The following is a 25,528-nucleotide window of genomic DNA, read 5'->3' on the forward strand; positions in this document are numbered from 1 at the left end:
TCACTTTTTCCTGCTATCCCAGACTGGATTCTCTTGTTCACCACTGGGTTTGCAGCTCGAGGAGATACCCTGATTTCTGAAGGATCCAGTTACAGCCTGAGTCACACTTCTTAAGACACAATCCTATAAATAAAAGATAGTTATCCTACAAATTCCTCTTGCACCGTAATATTAGTGAAATGAGGCAATTAATATTGTTGATGTCATTAGAAAAGTAATGATTGCCTTCCCTTCCTCATAGGATTTTATGAAATGAAATGATATAGTAAGTTGAAAAGTATTTTAAGACAGTAGGTGATCGATAAAGAGACATTGTAATTATGATTGTTACTATTAATACAGTTAACTTTTGTACTATTCTATCACTACTAACATCTCCATTATTCTTTGCTGTTGGAGTATAATTTCTTAGACCCATCTTCTCTGCTTTCTGACTAACTTACCAGGAAAGGGAAGAGAAATCATGCCAGTCAATAATTTGGAATTTGTTAGAGACTTTTTAAACTTTTTTTTATTGAAGAATCTGAGGACTCAATATAATAATCCTGACTCTGGGCCCCTAAACTTCTTTTTCCCCCCCAAATTTCATTGAGATATAATTGATAAATAAAAATTGTACATATTTAATGTGTACAATGTGATGGCTTGATGTAAATATACATTGTGAAATGGTCACCACAATCAAGTTAATTAACACATCTAGCACCTCATATAGTTACTTTTGTGTGTGTGTGTGTGTGTGTGTGTGTGGTGAGCACGTATGATTTCTCTTGGTGAGTTTCCAGTGTACAGTACAGTATTAGTAAGTCTAGTCGCCGTGCTGTACACTGGGTCCCTAGAACTTGGCGTTTGAAGTTTGTAACCTTTGACCAACGCCTCCCCATTTCCCCATTCCCCGGTCCCTGATAATCACCCTTCTCCTTGCTGTTTCCATGAGCTTGACGTTTTTAGATTCCACGTATAAGTCAGATCATACAGTATTTGTCTTGCTCTGTCTAGCTGCTTTCACTTAGCATACTGTCCTCCAGGTTGATTCATACCGCAGGTGGCAGGCTTTTCTTCTTTTCACTGGCTGAATAATATTCCAGTGTGTGTGTGTGTGTGTGTGTGTGTATCACATTTTCTTCATCCATTCATCCATTGATGGATGCTTACGCTCTTTCCGTATCTTGCTATTGTTAGTAATGCTACAAGGAAAATGGGAGTATGTCTCTATGAGATACTGGTTTTATTTCCTTTGGATATATATCCAGAAGTGAGATTGCTGGATTGTATGGTAGTTCCATTTTAAATTCCATAAGGAACCTCCATACTGTTTCCCATAACGGCTGTACCACTTTACAGCCCCACCAACAGGGACTAAGGGCTCTCTTTTCTCTACCACCTAGCTAACAGCTGTTATCTCTGGTTTTCTGGTTGTAGCTGTTCTAACAGGTGTAAAGGAGTATGTCATTGTGCATTTGATTCACATTTCCCTGATGATTAGTGATGTTGAGCCTGTTTTCATGGATTTGTTGGGTAATTGTATGTCTTCTTTGGAAAAATGTCTATTCAAGTCCTTTGCTAATATAAAAAATCTGGTTATTTTTGCTATTGAACTGTGTGTGTTTCTTATGTATTTTGGATATTAACCCCATTATCAAATATATGATTTGCAGCGGTAAATTTCTTTTAATTCCATTGCTGAAGAGTACTTGATCTCTGATTAAAGGCTCAGTCTTGCTCACAGGCGCCAGCTTGCTCTTTGGAGAATTTGGAGAACCCTGGTTCGTTAGCTTCTTACTTGATGTGAAGCACCATTGCTGCTGGTTCTGTTTTAACTTTGAGCCTCAGTCTGGTAACTGGGATTCTGTCTTGCTTGTTTGATAGAATCCTCAATTGCACTCCAGGCCTTGTCCCTGATTTCCTGTCCAGAATCCCTTAGTTCTCTTTGATTTCCTAGGTGTAGCTGACCCTCCTCCTCCTTCCTCCTTTGCATCCCCCCACACTCCAGGTGTTAAGTCTTGGTTAAGTCTTAGTTCTTTCACCAGCAATTTAGTTAATGTCTAACATGTTATCTAAACTATGGTATAAGTAGAATTTGGTAGAACTGGTACTAAGGAGAAGAGAAGGTATTGGGAGGGAAAGGGGAGAGGGGGAAACTTGACACAAACAGCATAAAAATACAAAGGGGCAGGCGCATTTCTTCACTCACAAGATTGTGAATTTTGTAAAGGAAAGATGTCCCTTTGTTTACTGCTGTTATCTCCAGTGTCTGAAAATGTGCCTGGTATTTAAACTACCCAGTAAACATTTGTCAAATGAGTGTTGGGGGATTGGCTGAATTAACTGGCTTGTCTGAAGGGTACTTCATTGTGATCTCTTAAGGATTGGGATCGTTGTAGCTTTGTTTATTGGTGTAGTTCCATATGTTTTTGCTGAGTGAATGAATGAATGAATGAGTATTGGGATTAGTGGAGTGAGGCCAGAATGCTGAAATTGATAATGCAGAATCTTGAATGCTAAGCTAAGGATTCCATTTTTATTGTGAGCAGGAAAGCAGCAGAGTTCTGGATCTTATTGTTTACTTCTACTGTTTAATATAATTAAGAGTTGTTCTCTAAGTGGTCTCTTATTTGAGTGAAAGATTCAGGAAGAAAATCTTTCTGATACTAAGGAAAAGAAGGGATTATTTTTTTCACAAGATGTTCCTTTTTGAGTTAACTTAAGTCCAATATCTAAATGGGTAGGTGTGTTTCTAAAACATGCTTTTACAAATTTGCCTGTGTGAATAGTCAACATGTTTGTACGCATCAACCCCAGAAGTATATTTCTATTCAATAGCATAACTCAGTAAAGTGATGAAAGGCACACACTGTTTTCATTCTTCCTGGTGCTTTGGCATCTTGTAGTGTTAAGCAATATTCACTGAGAATCTTTGCATCCGGGCACCAGAGTAAGTGTTTCTAGGTATCAGGTTCACCTCTTCATCTACCTTCATCTCGGGACTCTGGCTTGGACCATTTTTGGCCATAAGGATGTATGCTTTTTAAACACCAGTACTCGGGAAAGTGAAACTTACCCAGAGTACAAACCAATGGATCAAATTGAGGAGAAGGGCTTATCTTGATAGATACACTTAGATGGATTTCTTCTTGAGGTTTCATCTTCATTGAGTGCTTGGACTGCTTATAAGATCCAGTCACCCCCTTGTTTGTGATATACACAGTTTCATGTAAAAAATAAGATTTTTTTGGGGGGGCGGTGCATGAGTGTCTGCCGGGGGATAGAGTATAAAGCCAGGCTTCCTAATCAAGGGCATGGCTTCTGTCAGCTGTGAACTAAGACAGGCGTTGGAATTAGGGCAGGGCCGTGGCACACACGCACTGAGCACCAGAGTGGCAGTGTGTTGCTACGAGGTGGGAGATCATTGTCACTCTTGGGTCCCTGCTTTCTCTTTATCCTCATCCAAGCACCCAGCAGGTTCAGAAAGATACAGTCCCATTCTCGAGGTAGTTGTCTTCAGCAGGAGGAAACAGGAAAGTTATCATCTGAAATTATGCACTAGGGGGCAAAAAGCAGGAGACTAGAACCTTGAGGTTTCTGAAATGTACATTTCCTATGGTAGGAGATTCATTTTTCTTAGATGAATTACTAGAGTCAGTCTAGATTTTGTCTGCATTAGGAACTGATTCTTTTTAGGCTTCCTGGTGAATGCACAAGTAAACTTTCCTAACCAATGTTGAAAAACTTAGGAAATAAGGAGGAAAGTATCCATTGATAAAAATCAACATACAAAGATAGTCACTTAATATTTCTGTATTTGATTTTAATGATGAGTAATATGCTATACGTTGTTTTGATGAAGATATTTGTCTTCCTGCCACTTCTACTATCATAATTTTACTGTCATTATTGCTATTATAATCACCAAATATTTATTAATTGCTTCCTCTGAGAAAAGCAAGTTCAGGAAGAGTGGAGAAGATAAATGAAAGATGTGAGATAAGGTGGTAATTTTCTATTTTGGTCTCAATATGTGTCCTGGAAAAATAAAATTACAATGTATGTTTTATTTATTCAACAAATGATTATTGAGCTTCCTGATGTGCCAGACACTGTATCAGTTTTGATAAATAATGTTGAGTAAGATGAAGTTTCTTCCCTTGAACTTATGTCCAGAGGAGGTGATAGACAAGCAAATAAGAATTCCAATAAATTATAACATGTGAATTTTCAATGAAGTGCCACAGAGAGCGAGTGCTACAGGAAAATACTGTATTAAAAGATATATTAAATAACATTGAATAATGTTGGGAAACAATAAAAACATTTTTAATTTTTATTTATTATGCTGGCCTTCAGTGAGAAGCCATAACTTAAAACAGTTAAGTATAAATACATCCTGGTAACAGTGAAAATAATATAGTTCAGGTGCACTACATTCAGCTCTTCCAGAAGAACACAGACTCTCCTGTGGGATTTGGTTAAATGAAATTTGGTTAATTTCTCTGTAATATTAACTGCTTTAAGATTTGCTCTTGTCGGGAGTTTAACGTTAACATTTGACCAGCGTGTGAAATGCTGATTCCCACGGTGTGGATTGAATGGACGACCATGTGTTTCATATTCTAGGTTGGCGGGTGTCAAGGTTGGTCTTCCGTTATGAAATTGGGGGGATATGATCTGCATTTTTGTTTCTTTTGCCTAGACGGTGGTTATATCCACCTCTGCAAGGAGGGAATTTGAATGAAAGAGAAAAAGCTTAGGTCCATTATACTGTGAATATTTTGTCCTTAACCGCCATAAAGCTTGTTGCAGAATAGAATTTTAAACCAACTTGGTATATTTTGTTTTCTTTTTATATCCGGTGAATGAAATGAGAACTTACTTGTTCATACTTCATTCGAGTTGTTCTGATCCAGGTGAAAAATAGCAAGAGAGCTGTGGAGTTTCTGTCACTGGAGATCTTTAAGAAACGGTGTTCAGGCACTTAACTGCCTGAAATTGTTTGTGTAGAGATTTCTGTGTGCTACTTTGAGAAAGCAAGATGTATAAAATCCCAGGCTTAGAAAATTGATATTATTAAGGATGATTCTTTTCTTTCTAATCCTAGTTTCATTTTCTGCTAAGTGAATTTATGTGGCAATAAACAAATACTTAAAATTAGCATTTGCCTTATGAATATTACTTAATATCTTAATTTGTATTTGTGAAGCACTTGTCCGTTATCAAAACACACTATACTATTTGCGCCTCAGTAGTCTTATATAGTAGTCAGGGCTGGTGGAATGATTATCTTCATTTTGATGATGAGGAATCTGAGGATGAGAGGTTCTGAGACTTGCCTGTGACTGGGAGGCATTTAGGGGCACTGGCCTTTTGACAGCAACTTCTTTGATCTTTTTAGTATGTGTGAAGCCCTAATTATTTTCTTAAGTGAGTTTTCTGTTTTTAGTAAAAATCAGGCCAGTGTCGATTCCGGGGAACTGGATGATGTCTCTGGGACACTGATTTCTCCTGCAAGCAGAATGACTGTTGGGGGAGGGAGATAGATTGGGGCTCCCCCACCAAGTTACTGTTTCATCAGTTGCCACTCCCTTACCAATGCAGTGCTGTAGATGGTAATTGGGGGTTCTCAGATCAGTTCATAAAATTAATTGTAGCTATAAAGTAGTCAAATAGCTATTGGAATTAACTTGCTGCTCATAAAGTAATATGGTTTGATATTTAAAAACAGGTGGAGTTTTTAGGAAACAGGAAGCATGTTTATTCAGGTACTAATCAAGCATTTTCACGTAACCACCCCAGCTGTATACAGGTTCTCCGTCACCTGAGCACTGAACAGCGAGACTGTGCACTGCCCGGAACCAAAATCGGTTCATTCACTGCTGAGTTGTTACATCGGAGTTTACATAGATTCGGTTTTGAAGTTAATAGGAGCAAATGTTTCCAGCAAATAAAATCTCTAGAAAGAAGAAGAGGATATATGGAGCACTACTAGAGTAGGCTTCACATGTTGAGATAATTTTACCTTGTAGTCCTGGCTTAGGAAATTTATGTATTTGTTTCCGAACATTTACTAGTTCCCACATAGTGACTATAGAGAATTGGCAGATGTCTGAAAAGGACAAAGAAGAAAATAATTCCTTGGAACCCTTCTGTTTGAAAACGTTTTTGGTGGGAGAAGAAGGGAGAAGTCATTTTGGAAGAAGGAGCTAGTGCAGCAGTAGAATGACTGACCAAATGCAGGAGCACCACAGAGAGTAGTGGCTGGAGTCGGAGAATCTGTGTCGGGTAGTTGTAGGGGAGTTTACTTACCTGGATTGCGGTGGACCATGAATTCCGGGATAAGAGATTTGTCGTTCTCAAGGTAAATAGTTAGTTGCAGAGCTCCTCTAGCCCAGGATTCATGTTTTCCAGGTAAGGAAGCCAAATTGAGTTACTCAGATTAGTTAGTGGAGGAGGAATTGGGGCTGGTACCCAGACATCTTGACTATTATTCTAATATTGCTTCTATTATATTATCTCATATGTTGCCCTTGTTGTTCTGGGACAGAGGACAGCAAAATAAAAGTGTGCTTTTTCAAAAAATTAAACTTATTGGGATGACATCAGTTAATGAAATTATCTGAGTTTCAAGTCTACAGTTCTATTCTGTGATTACATCATCTGTATATTGCATTGTGTGTTCACCACCCAAAGTCAAGTCTCCTTCTGTCACCATATAAACCCCTTTTCCCTATGCTACCTACCCCCGCTTTTCCCCTCTGGTAACCACCATACTGTTGTCTGTGTCTGTGAGTTTTGTTTGCCGTCTTGTTTGTTGATTTCAGTTTATGTCCCACATATGAGTGAAATCACATGGTTCTTGACTTTTCCTCTCTGACTTTGCTGAGCATGATAGTGTTGCGATCCAGCCATGTTGTTGCAGCGGCAGTATTCCATCTTCCCTTGTGGCTGAGCAGTACTCTGTTGTATGTGTAGGTACCACGTCTTTGTCCAGTCGCCTGCTGAGGGACTCTAGATTGTTTCCATGTCCTGGCCACTGTAGATAATGCTGTAATGAGCCCTGGCTGGGTTGGTTCAGTTGGTTGGCATGTCGTCCTGTACACCAAAAGGTTCCAGGTTCCATCCTCAGTTGGGGTATGTGTGGGAGGCAACAAATTGATGTTTCTCTCTCTCTCTCAAAAAAAATCAAACATATCCTCAGGTGAAGATGAAAAATATTAATAATAATGTAATGAATATAAGGATGCGTATACCTTTGCAAATAAAAAGCAGTGCTTTTTAAGAGTAAATTTTCAGTGTTAGGAAAAGGATTAGAGAGGGAAGTTATTTGAAGTAGGAAAACCAGTTAAACTAATTTTGATAATTTAGGCATGAAGTGATACAGAGTGAAAGAGATGAAGGACTCACTGATGACTGGAGTTTCAAGCTGGGTGATAAGAGAAAGGAAGTGCCATTAAAATAAATGAGTACATTTGGAGAGTAAGCTTGTTTTGTAAGGATGATCCAGTTCGGTTGTGAATAAATTAGGACAACAAGGAGACGTGGTTTATTAGGCAGACAAGGATATGGAACTGATACTATATAGATGTTAAATTACATTTTGCAGATAATGGGGATTGACTAGCAGGATAGCTTGTGATAGAGGACCAATCTCTTCACACAGTGCAACTGAGGGCAATTTAATTCTGGAAAAGTCTCCGTAAGACTGTTACTTCAAGAAAAGATACTTTATCTATTACATGCGTCACTGAATGAAACAGCTGGTTAATGAACTGGTATTGGCAAACTCACTTCAAAAAGTCCGTTATTGGCCCTCATGTGTGAGTGTATGTTGCTTTTTTTCCTCCAGTTAAAGTATTAGTTGGATGTGCAACCACATGTAAAAACTGTGCATTACAGGAAGTGGTATTGCTCTTCACCCGTAACCAGCGTGGCTTTGTGATATTTTATGATGTGGTAACATGTGGTTGTGGTTCAGTTTAATAATGTTAACTGATTTCATTTGGACAATGTGTGTGTATATGGGTGAAACCAAATACAACAACCAATGATGTTTCTAAGAGGTGGTGAACTTAAGCTGTTATCTGTATGGTCTGTGAAAATTTTAAAGATGGGCCAGTGTCTTTGTTTACCTCCTCTTTGTGGATTTGTAAGGATTTCTTTTAAACGTACAGGGTGAGGCGGGCAAAAGTAGGTTTACAGTTGTTCGTATGGAAAATACTACAATAATTAGTAAATAATAATTCAAGCATAAACTCTGTGTTTCACATACAACTGTAAACCTACTTTTGCCTCACCCTGTCTTTATTAACTTTATTCATTATGAACCAGCTTATTTAAATTCTTGGCCCAAGGAGTTCCCATAACCTGTGTTCTAGCATTTTTTACATTTTGTCTTCATCTGCCTAGGTTTGAATCCAAGCTTTACTGCTTAGTAACTGTTTGAATTTGCACGTTATTCAAATTCTACAGGGTTCAGTTTTTCTCATCTCTAAGACAGGACGGACAGTGTTTCTAACTTCTTGGGCTTGTTGTGAGAGTGCGATTATTAAATATGTCAAGCACTGAGAAAGAGCCTGGCACACAGCAAGCGCTCGAATATTATTGTTGTTGTCGCTGGTCTGCCTTCACTGTGTTGATGGTTTATGCCTTGTAAGCCCTGGACCTAGATCATTGTCTGCATTTAATAAATTTTTAAGGACTGTTGAGTCAGGAAGGTGGCAGAGGAAGGTGCGCAGAATCTCACAGGGTGAAACAGGGAGAGGCCAGCTCTTTTATTTTACGAGTGCTCTTTCCTTCTTGCTCAGCTCTACTCTAGGTGAAAACTTCTTTTTCCTTAGTCACTGAGATTTACTGATCCCAGTATGGTGTTCAGAAAACTGTGCAGAAAACAGTTTGGTTTAATCTGAGTTGGCAGTAGCTGATACTTTCTCAGTGGCTTTTATACTTAAATAGTGTGCTAACCAAACATCTCTCTTGTTGATAGTATTCTTGTTGCCATCATAAAGTGAAGGGCAGGGCAGGCTTGATAATATACATGTCCAGAGCAAAATGATAAGGTGGAGGGGGAGGTCCAGCTTGGGCAGGGAAGTCAGTTTTCCTTCCCATGAGCTGCTGCCCCAAACTGCAGATGGTTGACCCCCAAGTGCCTGGATTTGCTTGGTACCGAAATTGGGGGTGGACAAGAGAACCCCACTGAGTCACCCACTTACTACTGACAGTTGTGCCACCAGCTCTGGATGGGGATGGCCAGTGCCTCCCTGAACTCCTCCCTGTAATACAGTTACTACCACTGACTTCTTGTCCTGGTTGGGAGGTAGTGGGAGGTGGGACTGCGCATGAACCAAGGCCCTAAGCCAAGACTCATAGTCCCATTGGCCTTCACGTCCAAAGCCCACATTCAAAGATACAGTTATTCAGAATTTCAAGACTGTTACCTTTTCCTTATTGTTATTGATCCATATAGATGTGCTCAACTTAATGATTTTGGACAGCATGATGCTTTAACTATTTACTCATAGTTTTGCTACAAGGTAGCTATTATTTCTATTTTCCATATCTGGAAACTGAGGCTCAGAGTGGTTAATAAGTACCTTTTCTAAAACCACGCAGTAATTGGCAAAGCTGAGATTTAAACTTGGGAAAGACTGTCTTATTCATTAGCCCAGGGGTGTCAAACTCATTTTCACTGGGGGCCATATCTGCCTCACAGTTGCCTTCCAAGGGCTGAATGTAATTTTAGGACTGTATACATGTAACTACTCCTTAACAGTTAAGCGAGAGCTCGGTGCTGCCACCCAGGTAGAAACGAGGTACGGGCCGGATAAAACAAGGTGGAGGGCCGGATTTGGCCCGCAGGCCTTGTGCGTGCCATCTGTGCGTTAGCCTCTACTGTTTCTACTGGCTCTACTGAAAATTTGAGAGTCAGATTTACATGACATGTAGGTATCAGATTTCTGGTGGCAGCTTTGTGCCTTAGGAACTTCTGCTGCAGTGAATTAGTGTGTATACTTCTGAGTGCTCTGTGCGTTTTAAGCTCTGTATAATTTTACTTATTAATAGGGACCCAGTCCTCTGTGCAGTAAGATTGTGTATCTGCAGGTTTGTTTTCTTCCCCGCCCCAAGTCGTTTGTTCACGGGATTTCTGTACCGTTCACATCTCTTTCTTTGAGGTGGTTTCCAGCCTCAACTCTGTCTTCTGTCATCTCAGAGTAGCTTCTCTTGGTTATTGTTCTCTGTATTGGTGGGTCCCTCTGTGTGAGAGAACATAAGAGGAAAAAACGAGGGACTCCCAAAAGGGAACTATCAACACTTTTTAAAAGCTCATTAAAAAACATCTAAAGTGACCTTGGAGAAGCTTTGTTGGCTCATAGCCTTCTCTGTTCAGGGATTCGGTGATGAAGAGGATGGACAGTAGTCAGACAGAACTGCCTCAAATCCTGCCTCTGCTCTATGACCATGGGACAGGTTTTGTAACCTCTCTAAGCCTCAGCATCTTCACCTGTAAAATGGGAGTAATACTAACTTACTCCAGGTTATTTTAAGGTCACAGGAATTAAGGCATATGCTGTGTTTAGTGTAGTCGTTGGCACGTGGAGTGCTGTCAGTAAATGCCAGCAAGTATTATAGATTGAAGGCTGGGCTTGGTCTGTAAACCAGGGCCGGTCTCTGCTGAATGAGGATGATCTCCAGCAGATGTGCTCTCTACAGATTAAGGGGTCATAAGGCCACAGTAGAAGTCTCGTGAGGTCCTAGATCCATGTTTGCTAAACTCAGCTTCATCACAAGTGTTTAACTCTGGGGTGCTTAATGATTTGATCTAGAAGTCCTTGGAGTGAAGGTATGTATACTCATATGTGAATTCAACAAACATTTATTAAGCACCTGCTACTTCCAGGTACCATGCAGCTGCTGATGGTACAGAGAGAAAACGTCTGCCTCTGCCTTTTTGGAGCTCATATTCCAACTGTGGACACAGGGGCAAACGGATGACTCGCAAACATGATGTGCTTTAAGTTACATGCAAAATGCTCTAGGGCACCAGATGAGTTGGATGGAAGCCAATTTTCTTACATTTTATTTCTTACATTATCAGTAAGTCTAACCAATTACTTTTTTATTAATTTTTTTCAGTTACAGTTTGCATTCGGTATTATTTTGTATTAGTTCAGGTGTACGGCATCATGGTTAAACAATCATATACTTTACAAAGTGTTCTCCCTGATAATTCCAGTACCCAACCGGCATCGTATATAGTAGTTACAATATTATCGACTATATTTCCTGTGCTGTACTTTACATCCCCATGACTGTTTATAACTAACAATCTGTGATCCTCAGTCCCTGTACCTTGTAATTTTTTAAAGATTTTATTTATTTTTAGAGAGAGGGGAAGGGAAGGAGACAGGGAGGGAGGGAAACGTTGATGTGAGAAAGAAACATTGATTGGTTGCCTCTCAAACATGTCCCAACCCGGCAACCCAGGGATGTGCCCTGACTGGGAATTGAAGTGGCAACCTTTTGGTTTGTGGGAAGATGCCCAACCAACTGAGCCACACCAGTCTGGACCCCTTCATCTTTTTCACCTAGTTCCCCAACACCCTTCCTGTCTGGCAACCATCAGTCTGTTCTCTGTATCTATGAGTTTGTTTCTGCTTTGTTTGTTTGTTTATATTTTTCTTTAGATTCCACATGTAAATGAAATCATTCACTATTTGTTTTTATCTGACTTATTTCACTTGGCATAATACCCTCTAGGTCCATCCATGCTGTCACAAGTGGTAAGACTTTATTTTTTTTGTTATGGCTGCATAATATTCCATTGTATATATGTACTGCAAGATTTTTTTTTTAATCCTCACCTGAGGATATGTTTATTGATTTTAGAGGGTGAGGAAGGGGGAGGGAGTGAGGGAGAGAGGAGGGAGGTGGGGAGACAGACAGACATCAGTGTGAGAGAAAACATTGATCAGTTGCCTGCTATAGGTGCCCTGACCAGGGATCGAACCTGCAACCTTTTTGTGTATGGGATGACACGCCACCCAACTGAGCCACCTGGTCAGGGCTATCATATGGACTCTTTAAAAACCTAGTGAATAGGGACATACCCAAAACGTATTTTATAAGTTACACAAACACAGGTCATTTAACAACATGTACTTTTACTATGGGTCTACTTTTTAATACCTTGGTTACTATGGTTATTTATAGGCTTTGAGCTTAATACGCAAGTCCATCTACATACAGGAAATAATTTAATATGCCTCTTCTACTTCCAAATTGTAAAATGATAGAAACAATTTCAAAAAATCCAAAATAAAGTACCTTTGAGGGATTTAGGGTTAGACATGGATTCACATTCTAATTTGTCTTAGAATCCATATAATTAGCTTTTCCATCCATATAATTTTGAATCTGGACACATACAGGACAAAAAATGTAAGTAAAAGATAACAAGGTATATTTATTAAGCTAAAGCAACTATTGCTTTCATACTATGCTTCAAAATGAACAGTATTTTACTTTTATTCACTTATTTTTATGCACAGGTTATCTTTACAATTATTCTCATGGACTGAAGTAGAAGCATAAGAATTAGAGCATAGTTTCATTTTTTAAAAAACATTTTTTATTGATTATGCTATTACAGTTTTCCCAATTTTCCTCCCTTTATCCCCCCTCTACTCTGCCCCCCCAACCCTCCAGCATTCCCCCCTTAGTTCACATCCATGGGTTGTACATATAAGTTCTTTGAGTCCTCTGTTTCCTATACCATTTTTATCTCTCCCCATCTGCCTTATGCCTACTAACCATGCTTCTTCTTCCCTGTACCTTTTCCCCACATTCCTCCCTTCCCCCACCCCACTGAAATCCCTCCGTGTGATGTCCATTTCTCTGATTCTGTTCCTGTTCTGGTTGTTTGCTTAATTTTTGTTTTTGTTGCTTTTCTTTTCTTTTAGGTTCATTTGTTGATAGTTGTGAGTTTCTTGTCATTTTACTGTTCATATTTTTTTATCTTCTTTTTCTTAGATAAGTCCCTTTAACATTTCATATAATAATGGCTTGGTGATGATGAACTCCTTTAACTCGACCTTATCTGGAAAGCACTTTATCTGCCTTTCCACTCTAAATGAAAGCTTTGCTGGATAGAGTCATCTTGGATGTAGGTCCTTACCTTTCATGACTTCAAATACTTCTTTCCAGCCCCTTCTTGCCTGCAAGGTTTTTGAGAAATCAGCTGAGAGTCTTACGGGCACTCCTTTGTAGGTAACTCTGTCCTTTCCTCTTGCTGCTTTTAGGATTCTCTCTTTATATTTAATCTTGGGTAACTTAATGATGATGTGTCTTGTTGTGTTCCTCCTTGGTTCCACTTATTTGGGACTCTCTGAGTTTCCTGGACTTCCTGGAGATCTATTTCCTTTGCCAGATTGGGGAAGTTTTCCTTCATTATTTGTTGAAGTAAGTTTTCAATTTCTTGGTCTTCCTCTTCTCCTTCTGGACCTCTATAATTTGGACATTGGAATGTTTCAGGTTGTCCCAGGGGTTTGTAAGAGTCTCTTCACTTTTTCGAATTCTTGTTTCTTCATTTTGTTCTGGATGGATGTTTATTTTTTCCTTTTGTTCCAAATCATTGCTTTGAGTTCTGGTTTCTTTCCTGTCACTGTTGGTTTCCTGAACATTCTGCTTTATTTCACGTTGGGTATCCTTCATGTTTTTTTTCATTTTTCGACTATGCTCAATCAGATCTGTGAGCATTTTGATTACCAGGGCTTTAAATTCTCCATCAGGTAGGTTGGTGATCTACTTAGCTCTCTTTCTGAGGCTTTAGTCTGTTCTTTCATTTGGGCCATATTTCTTTGTCTTGGCATAGCAGATAGGTTGTAGGGGGGTGGGGCCTTAGGTATTCACGGGGCAGGGCAACCTCCTTGCTGACCTGCAGTGCTGCCTGTGGGGGAGGGGCCAGAGACGGAACAGTGCAGCTCACCTGCTGGTCTCTAGCCCACTTTCCAGTGGACTTGTCTGGACTTGTCTGGAGCCCCCCCGCCCACAACACTTGACTCTGCTGTAGGTGCCCGAGGGCTCTGATTGTGTTACGGCCCCGAGGCGCCGATTGCTTGACTTCTCTGAGTCAGTTTGTCTATTTTAAAAAACAGGAATGATATGGCTCTGGGCTCTGCTTACCATCCAGATTACACGTTCTGAGAATAAATTTAGGTCATGGATATGGGCATTTTATTAAAAATGTAGGGTAGAAGTACTCATATTGGGAACTGCCACAGTTCACATTAGAAGTAACAGTTTCCTGTAGAAAATCTTTTCAAGTATGAAAATTTTCTTGTAGCTTAGTACTGCTGGAACAGTAGTAAGACAGGGCCATGTTATATACTGTTTCTGAAAAAAAAACTGACAAGAAGAAGAAGAAGAAGAAGAAGAGGTGGAGGGAAGAAAATACAACAAAACCAATGAGATGATCTTAAAAGCATTGGAGGAAATTTTTTTACTTACTCAGAAATATTTGAAGGAATGATTACTATGAATGTAGTTTCTATTAAAAAAAAAACTTTATAGTATTTTTATATCCCAAATTTTATGTTTTTGCTGTGGAAAACAAAAGTCTTGTTCTAATTTTTCCCTTCTCTAGCTTTTTAGTGATTCACCTGGATGCCTTGTATATGTGGTGTGAGGCTTAGTAAAACTGAATGGGTGTTTCTTCTAATTCCATCAGTTTTTTGTTTGGTTTTCTTTTTAACTTTCCTTATTTCTGTTGTTCTTCAACCTACCACATACATATCGTCATCTTATCTCTGTTCAGGCTGTTTTTTACATTGCCTTTTATTCTTGGTTTCCCAAAATGTACACGTAGGCTTTTTAATAGTGCCAGGATGTTATTTAGCAAATGTGGTTACTGTGTTTTCTTTTAGTAACTATGTTTTGAGAGTATTTACCTATGTCTTGAAAGAGAAATACTGGTTAGATGGCAGTAACATTACTATTTTTAGGTACAGACTTCTGTTTAGACAATACTGTTATCTGCTTCTAGTATGGTGGTCGTTAGTCTGTGTGTGGTTAGATGATTTGGTCATGTTTTGTCTAATGTCGCAGCTGCTGACTCTCTCTGTGTCTTAGTTTAGAGGAACATGTTATATTTTCCTCGCACAGTTAACTTATTCATTATTCAGTTCCTGGCTGTGTGACTGAGGGGCTGTGTTCAGGGCCTTTCACAATGATTAGTGACCTGTCCTTTAATCTTCAGAGCTAGCTCAACAGTTTTAATTATGTGTCAGCCACTTTAACCTCTAATTTATTACTTGGCTGAGTCATCTGGCAACTACTTTTGTGTTCTCTTTATACAATTGCAAATTATATTCTTTTGTATCTTTAAGAAATCTTGCTTCTTACTTAGTAAACAATTTGCTTATTTAGTTTCACTTATAAGTTGTTTCTTTGATTTCCCCCAAAGTAATTGACCTGCCCAAAGAAACACAGTTGTAGGGGGTTTTACCGATATTTTTTCTCTTTCAGGACAGTACACGTAGGATGTAGTAGAAAGGCTTTGGTTTCTAGTCTTCACCATTTAATTCTTATAAAATTTTGGGCATGCATCCTCTCTGTGCCCCAGACTTTGTAGTTATAAAATGGCTGTAGTGTTACCTATATCATGGAATTGTTAGGATTAATGAGACAGCGTATAGGAAGTGCCTAGTACAGTAGAGGGCACAAATATAGTGGGTCCTTGAATAATGTCATTTTATTATAATGTTGACAAGATGACTTAAAAACTTATTTCTTGTTTATGTCAGTGTGGTAACATTGGTTTTGTTTTATGCTGTTTCACTTAAAGTCACAGAACCTGTCAACAGTGTTGAGGACTTACTGTATGTGCTTACATAATTATTGTCATTACTGATTTCTCCTCCTCCACCTTGTGTCATCGTTATCATTGTGTGACAAAGCCCAGAGGGAGTTATGTACAGAAACAGCAGGTCCCTTGCTTCTGTAGATCACCTTAAGACATTCTGTATAGTTTGTAGGTTCTTTGATACACCATTCATCTTCATTAAGATGAAAAACTCCAGGGTTAGAGATAGGTAATCTCTGACTGAGATTACCACAGATTTATGGAAATGGGTTAATTGGTCACTAATGAGCTCTTTCTGGGAGAAGTGTTAGAGTTACGAAATACACAGCTTAACTTCAGACTTAATTGCTCTCAAGTAGGCAGTTTTTAATACTATTTACCTTTGCAAAAGCAACATAAAACTATTTTTCACTGGGTTTCCTTTTTATGGATATGATGAAAAAATTCTACCATGAAGCCAGGTTTTAGAGAACAGACGTGTACAGTGACTCATCATCCAGCCTCCTTTGCCTGCACACAGCCACACTTGATTCTCTTCCGTTTCAGAGTGTCAGTGCAGTGCTGTGGGGTTAGACGGCAGCACTGCCAGGGGCTTCGTGCTCTCAGTTCGGGGACGATGGAAACTACTGATGGTTACATAAAACTGAATGAATCTGTTTATTGAAGAATATTAGAAAAAGTGTTTCTATTCAGAAACTACTCTAGCTCTTTGAATCTATAGCACAAAGTTCACATGGGGAGAGAAAGTTCTGAGTGAGCAGAACATTTAAAACGGTGAAAAACTTATTTAAAAATTTTGTATTCTGAATTTAAGTGTTTAGAATAGAAAATAAACATTTCCAAGAATACAGGATTCTGTTTAGGGGATTTGATTAAATCAGTTTAAACTGGATAACAGTTGCCCAGAACATTTTGATTATTCTATCGAAAGAGGATTTATTTCCATATGATATTAAAAACACTGTAAGATATATGGTTGACTGAACTTTTTGCCTGAGGTTAATTTCTGAAATGAGTAAATAGAATATTTTAAATGTCATATGGATGCATGTCATTTGTAAATCCAGCTTTGAAGCAATATTTAACATCTAATAGATTTTATTTGTGTTATTGAAGATTTTCTTTAAAAAATATTTTCTTATTTACATGTAGATAATGGAGGTAGTTTAGTTCTTTTCTTTTTAGTTAGTATATGGGAGGTACAGTTTTTTTAAAATCCTCACCCGAGAATATGTTTATTACTTTTAGAAGGAGGAAGGAGGGAGGTGGGGTGAGAGAGAGAGATGGTCGCCAGTGTGAGAGAGAAACATTGATCGCTTGCCTCCCATATGTGCCTGGACTAGGGATGAACCCACAACATAGGTATGTGCCCTGACCAGGGATTGAACCTGTAGCCTTTTTGGTGTATGGGATGATGCTCCAACCAACTGAGCCACCTCACAGAACCAACAAGAAACGAAGTATTGATGAGCAGTAATCAGAAACCAACTAATACTGATATAAATTTATAGTGTGCCTAATTGTCAAGTTTGTAATTCTTAGTAACTCAGGAAGCAGACTTGGAGAAGGCTGAGTAGTAGGCAAAGTAAAGATAAGGTCCCTGCCCTCAAAAAGTTCATAGATTCATTTTCAAATGAGTTATTTATCATAAAACCCGTTAGTTTCTGACCTCCCTACAGACATAAGCAGTCTGGTTCCAGTGTATCTCATTAAATATTTTTCAGATTGTCTTCAAGTACTTAACTCAGTGCTAGGATATATAGTAGTTAAATTAAGCTGGCAGTATGGAGTCAAGTGCTAAAGGGAAAGGCTGGGCTTTTATTCTTACAGTGGGTAATAGCACCCAACACACTCACATATATGAGTGTTGGAATTATGTTGGTTTTTTCTTCAGAAATCATATAAACAAGAAAAGAGTATAGAGTGAAATATTTAAAATATCAGAAAACCAAAATCAAGACCACCAACCTGGAATTCTGTATCCAGCATAATTACCCTTCAAAACTAAAGGGGAAATACTTTCTCAGATAAAACAGTCCCTCCACCACAACTGGGAATTTGTCACCTGTACACTTGTGTTGGGTGAAATGTTAAAAGAAATACGATGTGTAAATATTCCACTCTGTGGCTTTTCCTTTTATTTTCTTAATTGTGTCTTATAGCACATTTTTTTTTGGCTTGACTATTTTGCTAACAAAGCTTGATATCAAAATACATTGTGCTTCAAGTATTTCTGGAAATAATATCTCTGAAATGATCATTTTAATTTAAGCTTATTCATAATCTTGGATATGTGTTATTCTTTTGTATTCAAAGTAGTCACAAAGCATATACATTGGACTTGTATTTTCATGTAAAAGGCATGTGTTCTTCTCAAGTAGATATAGTTGTGTTAGGAGTAATGCCTCACCTTTCAAGTTGACTTCATGACTAAGCACCCAGAAGAATGTTCCTGATTATTGCTGCTTTGTTGTAATATCCTCTGAGATTCTTTGTCCTGAGGAGCAGAATATCTTTCCATTATATCACTATTCTTAAAAGGGCCAGTGGTGGAAACCTGCCTGGTTTCAGAAGCTGTACCCTTGTGACTAAGGCTGAGTAAAAAGACCCTGGGACCAGAAGCCACTTAGGAGACAAAGTTATCTTCCTTGTTGGGGCATCACCTCTGCCCCCTTGCACCTCACCCTGCTTGGCCCTGGGCAGATGACCGGCTAGCTAATGATGGGTAAGATTCCTCAAAAGAGGGACAATCTAAGACAGGCATGGTCATGAAGGGGCCCTCAGGGAAGGACTTGGGGGGCTATAGAAAAAGGGGGTGATGGACTCTCACCCCTTGGCTTTGACACAGCCTGAGTCCTCATTCTGTCCGCAAGAAGTCTCCTAATCTCTTGGCTGCCTTACTTCCCCTCCCTGACTTAAGCCTGAAACAATGCCGGAGGTGAGTGTGGCCCTGTGCTGGAAAGGGTGGGTTCCCTAGGGTGATCAGGCCTAAGAAAGAATGCATAAAATCCTATGAAACCTACTTTGTTAATACCCTCAATTTAAATGATAAGGGTCCAAGCATGAAATGAGTTTTTCCCCAAAGTTTTATGGCCCTTTAGCTAAATGACCCTGCCTCTAAATAAGCCCTCATAGTTCTTTGGAGTGTTATATATTGTTTGATCATTTCTGCCTGACAGTGATTGATGAGCTTTAAGTATGCGTCCTGTATTCCTATGGAAATTAAATCCAATAAAAGCCTGTCCAGGCAAGGGACGGGGTTGGCCCTCTCCTTCACTGAGACAGTGGCCATGTCATCCCTTTTCCTCCACAGGATTTCTGTAGTCTGTGTGAATTTGTCTCATCTCATCCATTACGCCGTGGACACTGTGGGCTGGTGTCCGCATCAGGCCAGTGCTATATTTTCCTTAAGCTTCATCTCTTGGACTGTTACTAGTTTGGCACAGGACACTGTGTAAATTACATACACACCTACACTCCTAGATCACTCCCTGCTTTAAAAGTGGAATCTATGAATTGGCTTCTGTGTCTATTATAAGGGTTATTACCATGGTGATGAATAGTCTACTTAGTTTTATGGTTGCCATGATTCTTCTGGGTTAGGTCACCTATGTTTTTTTTTTTTTTCCACCTGTGTTTTCTTACTACCAGTTACCTTCCATTTGGGTTAATTTTTCCATCCAGTTAAATTTCCATCACTAAAAAGCAAGTAGTTCGAATGCAAAACTAGTAATTAAGTAGAATTAGCTACATCAATGTTTTTAATCTGTTGATTTTTTTTTTCCTTTTAGTGCTAACTAGCATGAGCTTACTCATTTCACACAGCTTTAAACCTTTCCATTGCAATCAGCACTGTTAGGGAATTACTATCCTATACTGCAGTTGTAAGTTTTTCATTATTTGTTGAAGCATTATGGGAGAGGGAGAAGAAAATTAACAAAACCATCTTGATAAGGGAAATCAGACTTATCCATTCTTGATTTTAATGCGTCAACACTTCAAATACCTTGCTTTGCTATTTTTACATAAACTGAAGCAGCAGTCTTAAAGTTAAACCTCTAGGTATCTACAAACATTAAAAGAGAGTTCAATGTGTTTCAGTTAGGTTTAAAATATAGCCCAAGAATAAGGAGGGGTGAACATAAGCAAACCAGTGAATTTGGGGTCTGAGTTGTTGACTTGGAGGTATATACTATATGCTGAATGGTCAAACTGGCTAGAATAACAGTTTTCTCCTTGGGGTCACTGCTCCTGTAGCAAACCCAGCTGTACAAAGTCCTAGATGTTTAGAAATTCAATCAGCCAGGAAAACAGTCAGAGCCCGAGATGCTGCAGGCCTTGTGAGAAATTCAGAACTGTGGTTACTCGTGTATAACTCAGATGTAACCAAACAAAATAATAATATGTCATAGGTGGAATGATGGTTTAAGAAAGGTAGTAAATTCCAATGAAAAAAATACCACTTACTGAATTAAAGTCATTGTTATCTATTTAATAATTTAAATAGACATACTGGTTTAAATTAGTGTCTTCTCTAACTCATAACTCATAATCAAGATGGTTTCACATTTAATTAGAATTAAAGAGATTTTCTTTATTATTAATAAAATTATAATAATTTTTTCTGCTTCTAGAATGACTGTGATTTCATTTTTACCTAAAACAGTACACAGTACATTGTAGGCACTCAGTAAGTCTTTACGTAGGCCTTCTTTCAGGAGACAAAGGGAGAGGAGGATAACTTACATTAAATTTAAAAAAAAAAAGATAAAGCTACAGAATGTCCCCTTAAGGACCTCTTATTGCCTCCACACTATTTCGAGAAACGCCCACTATATCAGTCATAACTCCCGAAAGAAAGCATTGTGTGTGTGTGTGCATGTGTGTGTACACATTTATCTGTTCACTCTTCGTGGTCACTCCACAGACACCCAGGCTTTGGACAAACCTGGTACTTTCCTCTTGACTGTTTTTCACAAATCTGCCTGGCATGTATCACAATAGAACTTTTGTTCTTTTACTTGCACTTTGGAACATACAGTATTTGAATTCTACGGAGCCAGTGCTATCTTCTCCTGGTGAATTTTTTTTTTTAAGATTTTCTTCCTTGCCAACTATAGGGACTGGATTTTGTAATCCACAGATGAATACAAAATTGTCAGTTCCATTTCCAAATCTCAGCACTGTCGTCCTTGACAATAATCATCCCTCTTGTTTCTGGCTGTTTTTCTGCTTGTATTCTTTGTTCTTTAACTTGTCTTTGTATGAAAGAAATTCCTAAACCTCTTGCTTTCTCAGGCCCTTTAATTTCTGTTGCGAAATCTTCAGATACCAGCTCCCACAAAGCCTTTGTAACTGTACTGGAAGAGAAGTGGCCATTTGCTTCCTGAAACCTTTCTGTCTGCTAGTTCAGTTTTTATGACTGACTCTTCACTGGCTATCACATTTAGTCTTCTGATCATTTACTTATATGTAAGTACAGTTTTATTAGAGAGATGCTGTGTTCAGTGTTTATACACATACCTGTTACTTGTGTGCTTTTAGTATGTGTATCTGTATCTGTAATACAGATTAACTTAAACGGCATATTCTGTGTCTTATTTATGAACCAGTTAGCATATTCACATGAGACAAATTTCAACAAATGCTTTAGACACAATAAACTTAAAATAAATACTACTTTATTGACCAAGCTTATGAATTTTTAAAGTTCATATTTTTTCTTTTTCATGTTTTTTTCTGCATTCATCTCTCTGTTCTTTAATGATGGATCAGGGCTGGGTTGGGCTGTTGTAATGAGATTTCTACAAGTCTGGTGTCCAAGGTCAGACTGTTGTAATGAAAGAGATTTCTGCAAGTCTGATGTCCAGTCTGATGTGGAAGGCTGGTACTGAGTAGTGAGTGAGTCACCATATGACTAAGAGTCATTGATGTATAATTGTTTTGAAAAAAAGTTTGTATATTGAGAGAAAGAGAGAGAGAGAGGCAGGCAGAGAGAGACAGAGAGGTCAATTTGTTGTTCCACTCACTTGCAAATTCATTGGTTGATTCTTGTGTGTGCCCTCACCAGGAATCAAACCTGCAACCTTGGCATATTGGGACGATGCTGTAAACAACTGAATTACCTGGCCAGGGCAGTGTATAATTTTTGATAGGGTGACGAAAGCATGAGAATTAAACACACTGCAACTGAAAGTGCCGTGTAAACTATACAATGCGTACGTGCACATATACACTCTGGGAGTGATTTCAGCCAGTGCACATTTAGTGGCAGGAGATAACGTATGTTGTTATAATTACTTGATGGACTTCATAAATAAGTAGAAACTGGTTTAGAGATTCAGCAGGTGAGTGTAAGATATGCTGGCTTATCTTGATTTATTGGCGTGGATTCGTGGACTAGTGGTATCCCTATGAAATGCAGAATAGCGTTTGTCTTGAATTAAACAAAGTGGATTTTTTTTTTTTAATGTTCCCTAACAGGATACGTAGGATTGAGTGATTTTTTTTTGATAGACATTGAATTTTATGTCATTGTTAAATAAATCAAAATGACATAAAATGTACTGAAGACTCACTATTTTCATGCATTGTATGCTATTTTAATTTGGGGGGTGGGACCTTGAAGATTGATAGATTTAAAAAATAAAGCAATATCCACTACTTGCAGATACTGAGATGTCTATAAACAGACCCTCTTACAAAATGGAGCAATGCCAAGAGGACTTGTGGGAGGTGTGTGCATAGGTATGTATCTTTGTGAAAGACCCATGTAAAAATTTACTTAAAATCCACATAAGTGACTGTATACTCATTACACCATACCCACCAAATTTTAAGATGGAATTACAGCTGATTTGAGTTAATTTCTATATTTAAAGATACAGACAGCTTTTGATAAAATTTATTCATATTCAGAAAAGCTAGCTTGTTCTTTCTGAATCTTAGTCTTCTCTAGTGTAGAAGTCAATTAATAGGGACTTTCTGGTGGCATTTGAAACATGTATGTCAAGTGCATAATTTGTCCTAGGAGTATGGGATGAGGATTAGATTTTGACATCAAGTTCTGAAAGTTTATAGCTGTAGGGATTGATTGACACAGGTGGTATTTTGATTTCATACTAAGAAGCCATAGAACTTTTCCATTATATCAATAAATACTATAATATTCAAAGTTAATACGAAATAAAGAAAGAATGGCAACGAGCATCCCTAAATAAATGAAACGATGCTTTAGTCACTGTATTGGTTGTCTTAAAACTTAATTCTGTGTTTACAGTGAAAATTAAGGTGAACCCTGTTTGGGGTGGAAGAAGTAGCATTGGGTTAATGTGTAAGCTTTGTCTTCTGAAGTACAAAATGACCTTAACTTGGGAATTAGTCAAAAAGTCACATTTGGTTTTAGATTAAAGACAATTAGAATAATCTAGGCAGGTATGAGAAAGGATTACCGCATGCATCAGATTTATAAAAAAGGTAAACAGTTATTTTTAATTTAGGGATAAAGTCTGATGTTATTATTGAGAGTATGGAAAGAACTAATCTGGTACCTTAAAAAAAGGTATCGATATAGGTCTATGATGTATTTTCTAAGTAAGAACTTGACCCTGAAAATATAAATACAAGACGTATGTTTATTTTGGCCTAGAGGAAAAATATTACACGTGTTTATGCCTTATACATGCACAATGAGAAATCCACTTGAATCCTGTTGATCCAAAAGAAAGAGAAGGTTAAAAATCAGTAAGAAAATTTTGAAAAACATGGGAAATGGTTGTAAAAGAGAGATCAATATTACCGCTAAAAGATGTGTAAAACCTTTTTCTTCGTCACATCGGAATGGCTATTTTACAACAAGCGATACACAGTGTTTGGGGGAGGGTGTGAAAGAACAAGAGCTTTCATCCATTGCTGGTGAGAGTGTAAGTAGAGTGTCTATGGAGTGTAGGGGAGGGAGAGGTTTTCTCAGTCCTCTTTGGTTCCCCGGTTGGATTTGCACATTAAGCTGACAAAGAGAGATTAATAGGAGAAAAACACATGCTTATTTAATAAAAAGTTTACATGACACAGTGTTATGAGAAACTACAGAACGAGCTGGACCTGAGGTGTTATGCTGGGTCTGATGCTGGGCGGACAGATGAGGTGTACGATAGGTCAGAGAGTCTGAGTTACGTGCGGTAACCTGGGAAATGTGGCAGGGCCTGTTTGTTCAGATTCTTCTTGGTGTTCCGTGGTCTTTGGAGACCGGTGCTTCTTCCCTCTCGGTGCAGGGAGGGCATTTCTCCCATGAGGCTTTCATGACTTATCTGGGGGGAGAAAGGCTGAGGGAAAGTCACGGTGACCTTTCTGCTTTTGCTGTTTTCTTAAACTCCTTCACCTTGAAATATTAAAGATTTCCGTATTTGGGGGGTCATGTGTCCTGAACCCTGTCATTCATTCACCTGTCTGAAACTCGCCCAAGAAGTTTTACAGTGTAGAAACTGAATTAGTAGATTGTCCCAAACCTAACCCAATTAACCATTCTCTCAGTTCTGGATATTTATATGGAAACAAAAGAAAAATAAAGGTTAATGGTTAAAACAAACTTTAAATACAGTTTTTGAGTCCACAGGGCAGTTGTTGAGAGTACTTCTAGATGTTGGACTCACAGCATCTTAGATGGCACGAGACAGGCAACGTGGTAGATCTTCCCGGTTTACAGCTTGAACACGTCTGGTGACGTCCGCAGGTGTGCTGGTGAGCTCTCTGAGGGCCCATGCCACAGGCATGACGATTGGCAACGGGAGCTGTGGTGATGCCTCTGAGGAAATTTCCCTGAACATCAAGGTGTGCAGCTGCAGCTCGCAGGGATTTTGGAATAATTTTAGTATTTCCATGTCAGAAATGAGGGTGACAAATTGGAAATGTTAGTTTGGAGGACTATAGCCAGATACTGGAGGAGACTAGATGAATTTAGGGTTTGGTCCAGTTTATAGGTAGATAAAACTTAAAGACAATGACCAACACTAGGATTTAATATCCACAAGGCTCTGCTAGTTTTGCTTTGAAATATAATTTCTGTTTTTATAGTCACCCCATTTCTATCAAAGATAATATAAACAAGACTAGTTTGTTTGTAAAGTAAGACTAGTCTTCTTAACTTGGCCTGATTATTCATGTTAGTGCAAGAATAGTGATTGACTCTGTAGGCTCTTCTTTAAAAAATGGTTTGAGAGAGAGAGAGAGAGAGGGAAACATTGATCAGTTGCCTCCCATATGTATTCCAAATGGGGATCAAACCCACAACCTAGGCATGTGCTCTGACTGGGAATCGAACCTGCAACTGTTTGGTGTATGAGATGACACTCCAACCAACTGAACTACCCAGCCAAGGGCTCTATTTAAGTCAGCTTTGCTGAAACTTTTAATGAGGAATCTCAGATTGGACTTTTAAAAGCCTCTTGAAACTAGGAAGCTAGTTTTAATGACTCACCATCAGACTTTGCTTGTAATAGTTGGACTTGGGTGAATCCTTCTTGTCTTCTTGGTGTTCCCCAAATATCCTGAGGTTTCTGGGTCTTGCAGGAAGTGACTTTCCTTACTCTTCTGTTAGGCGGGACCTCTATCAGCAAGATACCAGGCAGTTCTTTGAAGGGGAACTTTATGTGCATTAGCTCAAAGTCACCTGTCGTTTCTTAG

General features: G+C 38.6%; 1 protein-coding gene across 3 annotated transcripts in view; it reads left to right on the forward strand.

Moving 5' to 3' along the window:
• EPS8 (EGFR pathway substrate 8, signaling adaptor) overlaps positions 1 to 25,528 on the forward strand; it is a 164,183-nt gene that overhangs the window by 26,717 nt on the left and 111,938 nt on the right. The window lies entirely within an intron of this gene.

The sequence above is a fragment of the Desmodus rotundus genome, chromosome 3, assembly GCF_022682495.2.
Source record: "Desmodus rotundus isolate HL8 chromosome 3, HLdesRot8A.1, whole genome shotgun sequence".
Classification (NCBI taxonomy): domain Eukaryota; kingdom Metazoa; phylum Chordata; class Mammalia; order Chiroptera; family Phyllostomidae; genus Desmodus; species Desmodus rotundus.